At 31.3% G+C, this 11,318-nt stretch overlaps 1 pseudogene; it reads right to left on the reverse strand.

The window, feature by feature from the left end:
• Window positions 1-9,388: 9,388 nt before the first annotated feature.
• LOC126749199 (uncharacterized) lies at window positions 9,389-10,566 on the reverse strand (annotated as a pseudogene).
• Window positions 10,567-11,318: the final 752 nt, after the last annotated feature.

Consider the following 11,318-nt stretch of genomic DNA (forward strand, 5'->3'; position numbering starts at 1 on the left):
AATGATAAGACCATGGTCCAACCTATTGAAGGCCTTCGAAAAATCAACAGAGTACACAACATCCAATTGTCTCCTATGTCCACAGCTTTGTATGCAATTTGTAGAAAACACGTGAGATTCGTAACGGTCGATCTTCTACTGAAGAAACCGTATTGTTTTGAGGAAATATGATTTTTTAGTTTCGTGTTTGTGTTTTCATGATTTTTTAGTTGATGAAATAAGCTGTCATAGATACACATTTCAAAAACCTTTGAGAAGTTGGACAGTATCGAAACAGGTCTATAATTTTCGATATTGTCTGTTGCAGCTCTTATGTATTGGTGTAATTTTAAAAATCTTCCAAGTATCTGAAAAAGTGGAAGTTTTTATAGCAAGATTGAATATGAGGAGTAAGGAAGCTGTGAAACATTATGCACAATTTCGAAGAATAAAATAAGGGATCATATAATGTCCAGCTGTGTGTTTGTTTTCCATTTTTTGCAGTGTAGTCTTCACATCATTTTCAGTTAAAGAGTTTATTAATATGTTATGGGAGCAGGAATCCCGGCCAAGGTGTGTAGGCACTGGATGCGACAAGTCCACGTAAACACCTTTAAAGAAGTCAGCAAAACCATTGACAATGCATTGGGGTGCTGTAAATGAGAACCGACCTAGAACCACTGAAGCAGGAATTCGGGAAATGTTTTTCCTTTGATTAACGTATTTCCAAAATTGTTTGGGATCATTTTTTACAAATGACAGTTTGTTTAATATAGGACTTATAGGCATTATCAATTTTAATTTTTATTAGCCGATACTAGAGAGTGCAATATAGTTAGAATAAAGTTTTTTTTTCTGCATATTTTATGAAGTTTGTCCTTCTTTCGCAAATTTTTGATAATTTCATTTGTATACCTACAGAGTATTTTATTTTGTGTTTTTTGTATTTAAAGAGAGGCACTGTTTGGCCGAGTATATCATATAGATGCTTATAGAAGAGTGATACTGCCAGATTGACATCAGACGCATAAGCACGTGATAATTTATTCTCCAAGACTAGAAATTTATTTGGAATATAAATTGCTGGGATACAATTTATCTTCAGGAACAAGTGTTTGATTTTCTTTAGAAGCGTCACACTCAAAATTACTTATTACAAGATCCAATATATTATTATACGGATTTTTTAATGTATTAAAGTGTTTGAAACTGGATAATGCCATATAATCATTTAACTTATTAAGTTGGCAAATAAATGTAATAATTAAGTCTCCAATAAAGATGAGCTTGTTGTTTTGTATGGGCTCATACACAGAGAAATAATAAAAAAAAAGTTGATATTGAGACAGTGACGTTTGTGGTTGAATATAAATAACAAAAATATATACAGATTTATAAAAGATTAGCATCTTACATCCCAATATCAAGAGTATCATCAATTATATGTATCCGAGGTATCAATTTCAATGGCCCGAAGATCAATTGCCGTGGCTGGTATATCACTCCTAACACCAAGCAGTACTCCTCCTCCTCTCAGTACATTCATCACATCTAAATTCCGATCCCTTCTAAAAACAATGTAGTTTTGGATAAATAGTTCGTCATTAAAGACACCATCCTGAATCCAGATCTCTGTAACTGCCACCAATGCTTATCAGTGAGAGACACAGAGTTATAAAATCCCCAGTTTTAGTGTTCAAACCTCTGACATTCTGATAAGCGATACTTATATACATGTTAGAAAACCTTGCTAGTTTAAATTATGATTCAATAAAGTTATAGGTTTACCATTACGATAAAGAATCCTTAGATTAGTTTCTCCAGCTTGCTTATACTCCTGGAGCTGTTTCTGTGTTCTATCCTGACTAATCGAAAGGTGTTTTAAAGTTGTGTTGTTTCCGAGTTCTTTAGCATAGCGTATTATAGCGTTAGTAAGATAAGTGGATTAGCAGATGACCTTTATTTCTGGGTCTATGGTCTATTTTTGTTCTCATTCCGCTTTTCCAAACGAAACACCTGTATATTTGTATCGCTTGGGCTTGGGCACAGTGCTCAATGACTCGGACAGCCACCTCTTAAGTGTTATTTGTGGTTTCTGGACAATTGAATATAACAAAGTTATTCAAGCGGTTTTATCTCTCAATATATTCATCAAACATATTTTCCAATGTTTCTGATAGTTGTTAAGTTGCATTATTTACATTGCCAGAGATCTTTAGAATGTCCATTTCAGCTATCAATGGCTCGATTCTCTATTTAAGAAGCTGGTTATTTTCTTTTAGGATTTCGTTCTTATCATCAGTATCTCTATTTAGCAATCTTAAATAGGTTATCTCAACTTCGTTAGCCAATATCTAAACCAGCTGCTCTTTGCAATAGAGCCAAGTTCTTCTTCTTACAATCGGGACACCAAAAAATGCATGTTCTTCTGTTTTTGGCCAAAAGGATAGTTCTGATTTCTGTTGCGCTTTTTATGCCACTGCAAGCCTTGTAAACGGGTTTATTACATAAATCGCAATAGCATCCAAAAGCGGTATTTCTCTTCTCGCTAAAAATGCATGTTTCCTCGCATATCTAACACTTTAACTCCTCTGGTTGAGACCTAACTGTGTAGGTTCACCAATGGATTCTGAATTTGACAATTGTTATTGCAATAATACAAAAATATATGATTGAATAAACTCACAACTAACCTTAACTAAAAGGAATTGCTAAACATTAATAAATTGTTATTAAAAGTTACTAAAGGTTTTATTTCAAATAATTAAAGCAATTTAGTCACCACCGTCAGCATCGGTAGTATAACTAAATGGCTTTAATGAGTTACTTATTTTATTTTGTCTTCTCGTTGTTTTTATCGTTTTAAATTTTAATATTCATAATAAAGTTACGTAGGATATGGAAAAGAAGAAACGAGCTCAGAGATTAATAGATTAAACCTCAGCTCCTAGGTATATAAAAAAACCTATTATACCTCAAGTACATTATTATATTTAAAACTTAAATTAAATTAAGTATAACGAAATGTATGATTAGAGATTTAAGTTCATATTTCTTTTAAATACGTGAATAAGTATATTTTCTTCTCCTCTTCAATTTTTGATGTTAGATAGTATTTTCTGAATTGATTTTTTGCTAAGTGACGTAATATCCAATAAAATAAGTAACTCATTATGAATTCGTCACAACAATACAGATTCTACTTAAATGGCTTTAGTTAATTTTACTAATAATGTTTTAATAACAACTAAGTGCACTGTCAGGTAATAAGAAATGTAATAAATAGTAAAATAAATATGTGTTCTTAGTTGTTCTTAGTTCTACCCAACCCAAGATAATTTTAACTAAATGATCTATTTATTTTAACTTAATACTTTATTTTTTATTTAAAATAACACGTCGTCTAGGTTGGCGCCTATCTTAATAGAATATGTATTAAACGCTACTAAATATTTAGTTAATGACTACAATTTTTTTTCAGTAAAAAAAGTTGAATGTCTTGATCGCATTTAGAACGACAAATACCCTAAAGAGAAATATCGCCCAAGTAAAGGAGAAAGTTCATATCCTTTCGTACTTAGACGTGTATATGCATTGAATTGTAGTGAATGCCCAGCAATTTACGTAGGCCAATCCGGAAGGATGGTTTCCACCAGAGTTTGTGAAGTCGTCAGCCTAGTAGAAAAATTGAAAAACTCAGATATAACTGAAACTAAGTCACCATTCGCAAACCACCTTCTCTCTTCTAGTGGCCAGAAAGGCAGAAGCCTTTTTGCCTTGCGGACACAACCTTGTTACATCAGTGTAAGAAGGGTATGACCTCTTGGACAAAATGGAAAACACTAGACTCAAGAAAAGCCCAGTGTTGGTGTGTGTGAACGATGTTTTTAATTTTGAACCGGGTTTGATTTTTTGACAATATTAAATCAATGCCTTCTAGAAAAGAACAGCCTGCGCGCGCAATATATAACGTCACGCTACTTGGATATTGCGAATTTGCCACATATATCTCATTTTACGAAATATATTGCAATATGCCTGGAATATAATATTGAATTTTCATTTCTATCAGCTATAGGCATAAGTTTTAAAATAAATAAAACTTTTTTCTATTCTTTAATAAAGCATATATTTAAGTTACAAAATTAAAAAAAAATAATATTGCTATTATTGAAGCGAAGTTTACAACACGTGCGGGATTTCCAAAAGCGTCAAGCCACTCTGCTAAATGCTGAAACCTAGAAAAAGCAACCTTAAACACAACTATTTTGTGAAATAGCTGTAAATGTGGTTATTAGACCACAAAACATTATTCCAACAATAACGAAGTATCAGCTTATTGTATCCATAAAACATTACCTTATTAAGCAAACTTGTCTTACCCTAACTTTATACAACCCAGCACAATGCTAATTGGGTACAGTACGTTCATTCTTTGTGTTTTTAAACCTTCGGTCTCATCTAAGTTATACTTAGTACTTAGTGAAAGTGAATTATCATTTTACAAGCAAATACAAAAATAAAAAAATAATAGTTTTTAATGGAGTTTAATAGCAAAAAATTTTTGGAAATTTTACAAAAAAAATAGGTAAACCACCACCAATTTTAATTATAATTTTATATTAGTCTGGGATTTCTAGTTCACTGTCCGAACTACAGTTTTCTTGAACATTATCTTCAGGGGTCAAATTTTTATAAAATTCGTGATAGGTTGATGGAATGCTACCATCTTGACAAAGGTTTAATAGGTCTCTTAGTTTAGTTTGCTCTATTTTTGGTTGGGAGCAGTACAATCTTGGTACTTCTATAATGGCAGATCTATTTCTACGCGTTCTACGTTGAATATTCAGTGACTTAAAGTCATTGTCGCTTAATCGATACTTATAATAGATAGTTAGTGGCTCGTTTTTGCGGTACTGGAACCACTTTACTTTTAACCATTTCATTACTTCACCATTTTCCGATTGAGTTTTGTTCGTCATCACTTGACCACTATATTTCTTGTAATCGAGGAAATTTGTATAATCTAATTCCACAATCTTGTGATACGGTTTGTTTATTTTTGCAGTACGGGCGACAATGTACCATCCTTCTGGCGTAAAAACGTCAACTTTTCTACCCCGGGCCTCTATTAAAGAGTGCACAGAATCGCACTCCATTTCTAAGTACCCCGATTCCATAAACTTTTTATTTATTGTTTCGATGGGTAATTATTTTACGGCTCTTAGGAACATTGCAGAAATAACTGAGTTGCGATTCTGACCTGATGCTGTGTCTGAATAAAGAGTCACTTCTTTCTTGGGTCCTAATGAAACTAAAAGTTTCCACAAACAAGTAGATATTTCTGAAGCTCCTTTTGTACCTGCACCTTCATGCCACATATAGTTTGTCGCTTGTTTAGTAGCAAGATCATATACCGTAAAATTGTAAGTCTTTGGCTTTCTTTTATAATATAGCTGCCCTACTTGCAAACTTGGCGTTAATAATATTTTTTCTAGGTCCATGGTAAAACAATAGTCGGATTATTAAGAGCTTCAGTCATGCAATTTTTTTTGTGTTCTCTAGCTTCTTCTTTTCGAATCAAATGCAAGTTGTATTCTTCCTTACACTTTTCTTTTTCTTCATCTGGCTTATTCTTGTGTTGAGTACAATAGTCACATTGATCCTTTTTTGGAGTGTGACAGCCGTAGTTAAATTCTGAGACAAACATTGATATATAAAAACCAAGTTTTTCTGGCTGGGCGACGTGCTCTTTACAGTACTCCACGTAGTCTTGATAGATACGAGCCTCACTTAAACCAGCTGGCAAATATTTTCTTTTCGTGTTGCTTCGATAGTAGTGAGAAGCCATCCCGCCATTCTCAAAATATTTTGTGCATTCACCTTCCAAGTTTCGGGTTTTCGCTTACACTTTCTAGTTAAACCCATTACATCTTCATCTAAATCACTAGCTGTTAAGAATTCAGAATCATTGTCACTCTCTGGGAGTTCAGAAGTAGATGTTTCCTCCAGATGAACTCGGTGGTTTTGCCCCATGCTGCTGTTTGTAGTTCTTGGAACATTATCAATATCTTGCTGTACAATTTGCTCGACCTCTCCTTGTAAATCGGAAGCTTCGTAAGGCGACCGGTTGAAGTTTTCAACTGGTAAGCTTGAAAGAGTATTCTGCAGATCCGAAGTTCTCTGCTAGTTTCCATAGAATATGGGCTGTCGGTGACAGGTTCTCGACCGGAAGGAAAATTCTCAAGTTCTTCACATTTGAATACTATTACGGAATAGTCGGTAGTCCCTTGAGTGTTCTCCTTAAATTCTTTATATTCACTTTGCAACGGAGTGACATTTTGGAGTTCTGCAAATATTTTTTTTGGTTGATTGGTAATTTCATTTAAATCGCTTATGTTTCGCTCAAGTTCAATAAATGGCACCTGCTCTAAGATAGGTGTGCTTGGAGCAACATTAGGTAACATAATAAGATCTGCAGGCTCTTCGACGGTATTCCTTTGGCCTAAATCCATACATGGTGGTTGTATCGTGTTTTTATTTAATTCTGAAAAAAAAATTGTGTGGTAGTGACATCCAAAAAAAATTACAACAATACAAGCCCTTAGCAAACATTTCCAACAAAAATAAATAAATCGCAAGACTGACGTTAAAAACAGCTGAGTGTCATTCCTTATATTTTCGCCTGTCGTGATTTGATTGGACAGTTTTCTTAAAGAACTGGATAAAGGGAATTTTGTTTTGGCTGCGTTTCTCGATTTTAAAAGGGCTTTTGAGACAGTGGATCGAAATATCTTATTAAGAAAATTAAAAGGTTTCCGTTTTGGACAAAACATATTAAAGTGATTTAAATCATATTTAACAAACATCAAAAAGCTAAATTTAAAGTAATAAACTAGATTTACTAGACATTTTAGAGATAAATAAAACGATACAGAATAATAGTATTACATATTGTGCCAATGATCAAATAAATCATTCATCTACACACTTTTTTAATTAATTAAATTTCAATGCTAATTTTATAACGCCTTTTCATTCTCTCATATTAAAGAGTCAAAAACATTTATATTTTAAGTATCATTTCCAGTACCGCCATCTGTGGCCAACTTATTAAAATCTATTTTTGCAAATTACAGGTACCATACTTTAAGAAAGGCGCACGCTATTCTTTGAAAATTTATATGGTTCTTTTGTAACAAGAACTGAGAGTTCTTGTTTACAAAATAATTATCGTATTGTCGTAATGATGTAATTTTAAAGTTTTTGTAAATCCATGTTTGGTCCCATTCCTCATGTATCTTAATGTAAGTTTTATGTCTTCAACGTCCAATTATTTGTTAATTAATTAAGCTTTTTATCATATTGTGGATGCCATATTTATTGATTTTTAGTCGTTTTAACCTTTTAACCTTATCTGAGGCACTAGATCTGTAAGATGTATTGACGAAACCCCTTAATTTGTGTAAGTAATTTTAATAGCTTTTGTAATTTAACAATTTGAATCTATATGTTATAAGTACCATATTTGTTTGTTTGGAAGGAAAAGTAAACTATCAGGTATTAACACAGATAATATTCATGTTTACATATACGATATTGCAATCGAACACGAACAACAAATTAAATATTTAGGTGTTATTTAAATTTTCACGTACATGCTGATTACATGACACGAAAGTATTCGAAAAAAGTAAGTTTTATTTCAAAGGTAGGACAAAATTTGTCACTAACTACCAAATTATTGTTACATAATAGCATAGCAGCGCCTTAGCTTGAGTTTTGTTCATCACTTCTTTATAATATACCTAAGTTTAAAATCGACCAATTACAGGTCGTGTAGAATCGAGCAATTAGAACTATTTCGAAATGCAACAGATTTACTTCAGTGTCATTAATGCTTAATGTGTCAAACATGTTGACAATAAAACAAAAAATTGCTTTTAGTGTATATGTCTTTCTGTTTAAAGCAAAAAATAAAATGTTACGAACGTATATTTACGATAAAATCAAAATTTTTAGTGATTTTAAAATAAAATTAAAAATTTTAGTGTACATAATTATGACACACGTCGTACCTCTAACTTTATTTTATTAGATAGGTGTAATTCTAGTCAAATGCTCAATTCTGTACTTTATAAAGGTTTATCCGATTTTAATTCGTTGTTACCTAATTTTATTAAGGAATGTATAACTCTGAATGCTTTTAAAAAACTAGTCAGAGAACACTTGTTGTCCTAGTAACATTTGATTTATTTTTATTTTTTATTGAAATCTGAAGCAAATTGAGAGAAATTGTTTTAAAAATTTAGTTTATAAATTAGGGAGTAACATTTTTAATTTTTATTTTTTTTTGTTTCGTGTTTTATATAAAATCTTGTATTTGCTAAATTCTATTTGTTATTCGACTTGCACCACTTCTGGGTTGTGACTCCTTAACGGGGTATTTCTGGAAAAACCGGGAGGCTGAGATTGTCCATGGAATTCCGGGGCAATACCTAATAGTCTCCCAGGACCGAGATGCCCTGTTTACCTTAGACCGACCAAAAAAAACATGTGTTTTATTATTATCATTATTACGGTATTTTAAACGTTGGCGTATAATAAATTATGGTCGGTTAGGCTTCATGACACAGGTGTAGAAACGGCTTTTATCATATCAAGTTCTTGACTTGAAATAATCACATCAATAAGACTTGAGCTGTTTGTCAATAAACTATGGTGTGTTATTATGATTTCAATGTCATACAATACATTAAGACCATTGGTATTGTATAAGGCTTTTCTGATATTTTTAAATAAAAACATTGGTTTAAGTTGGGGGAGAAAGAGATTATGTGAATTAAATTCAATAAAGAATATTGCTAAGAGAATTGTTCCAAAAATTGTGCCTGAAAAAATTATTTTACTTACATTAGTACAATTACAAGTTACATTTGTTACATTTGTATTTCTAATTTGTGTGCAAATGTTCTCAATTTAAATCAAGTAATTTAATTATTTTTGTGCCACATGGTATTTATTTTTATTGCAGAAGAATCTTGACGCGAAAGAATAAGAAAAAGAAAATAATTCAAAAGAAAATAAATAAAAGGAAAAGAATAAGAAAATAAATCTCCATAAATTAAAAAAAAAAAGCAAGCATGTTAATGGTTTATAGTAATAAACTTCGAGTGTCGATTTAACAGCTTTCAATTCTGAAAATATGTCCTTTGAAAAATGCAGTTTAGAATAAATTGAGGGATTTATATAATTTAATTGAGATATTTGGGAGACTTTGATTTACGCTAGAACTTTGATTAGTAATTCGATTTTGGTTAAAACCTCTATGTTGATTATTGGAACGAGAATTATTAGAATTATTTGGATTATTATTAGGAAATTGATTTTGATTTCTCATTTTATTATTGTATTCGCGCTTACGACATTCTTTAATTAAGTGACCAGACTTTTTGCAATATCTACAGAATTTTTGATTATGTGATAAATGTCGAATTTGACTATTTGAAAAAGGATTCCTGTTAAAAGAGTTTTGATGAGAAAATGAATTTTGCCTTTGATTTCGATTAAAGCGACAGTTTATGGTTGTATGTCCAGGTTTGTTACAATTAAAGCAATGGCGGGTAGTAGAGTTATTAACAGATTGATATTTAGATATTTCAATTTTAGACTTTTGCTTTTGTTCTTCGTTTAATGCAATTGATATAGCTTTCTCTAGTGAATCTGGATTTTGAGATTTGACTAAAATACCTAATTCTCGATTTAGGCCAGTTATAAAGACATTAAGAGTTTGATTTTTTAGTAAATTTACACAAGCTTCACGTGCTTTTTTTGCAAGATCCATATCTAAAGAATTGATTAATTGAATATAGCAATTTTCTACTTTATTAGAATATGAAATAACACTTTCGCCAATATTGTGTTTACATGACGTTAATTCCAATTGCCTTTGACTTATAGATCTTTTTTCAGAATAGATTTCTATTAAATAGGTTTTTAATTCATTTCAATTTTCAAAATCGCGATTTCGGATTAAAACCTTAGCATTGTCAGTAATTTTTGATAGTATTATTGCGAATAAAATATTTTTACAATCAGGTTTAACAAGCTTAATTGCACTTTCGGCATTATCAATAAAATCATAAAGTTTAGATTTTGTACCATCGAAACGGACTAACATTTTTTCTGCTAATTCCAAGGAAAGAGACATTGTTTATATTTGATTTGAAATAGGATTAAATTCTTCGTAATGATGAAAGATCTGGATACATAAAGATTTGACTTACAGTATGACTATAAGGCTTCCAAGATGCATATCCTGGCTGGTCTTTACAGTTGAAATGGGTGATTCTTCTGCGTAGTCCACTAAGCCTCTATGTCCAATCCAAGGTTTGGAAGACTTATCAGGTACTTGAAGTTCTTACCCCTTTCAGATGCTTTTAGATGTGATTCTCTGGAATGATCCCAGGAACTAATGGCACAGCTTCAAGCTTTTTCAGGATGACGAGAATCCCACTTCTGACACCAGTTTTTGTAATGGACCGTTTGGAAATAATGCACTGGAGCACTTTTTATATATTTATTAAAGTTAAAACTATAAACAAGATTTAAACTGTTACGGAGTTCTCACTGTAAGTATTTTGCTCTTCCTTCTGTCGTACAATATATTCTCGTTTTATCAATAGGTACTAATAATTATAACAATAATATCTTAATTGACAACTTAATAAACATCCAAAATCCAACTTCTATTATGAGAAAGTAAATAACTTTCTTAGAATGACAAAACAACTTAATTACCTCTCATCTTCTTACAAATTAATATTTAACTATTATACAAAGAATGGTTTTATTGAGTCGAAGATAACATTACGATGGGAAAAATACATAATAAAGTAATTAGCTAATCTATAAGAACGAAACAAATATATTAAGTTTTATCCTTAATACAAAACAAGATAAAGTATTTACTAATCTATGTGAATGGGTAAATAGGGAAATACAGGGATGTTCAAATAATATGTATGATATGTAGGTCGGCACATTACAGTTATAACCTAAACTTATGTTTTTTTAAATGGAACACCCTGTATATTTATAGTTCATATTATTGGCCTTTTTTTACCTTTTTAAAAATATATAACAGTATGGACTTATTTTCAAAAATACGCAAATAAATAACAATTTTCTAAATTTAGATGATAAAATTCGTAATTTAATGGGAGGCCATGGCTATTTATAACAAATAACAAAAAAATGACAAATAAATTGTTTTTTATTAAATTAACATGTTTCTTTAAATTAATTTGTAACATTGATTTATGTCTTACTATTATCAA

Source organism: Anthonomus grandis, chromosome 22, assembly GCF_022605725.1.
Source record: "Anthonomus grandis grandis chromosome 22, icAntGran1.3, whole genome shotgun sequence".
Taxonomy (NCBI): Eukaryota; Metazoa; Arthropoda; class Insecta; order Coleoptera; family Curculionidae; genus Anthonomus; species Anthonomus grandis.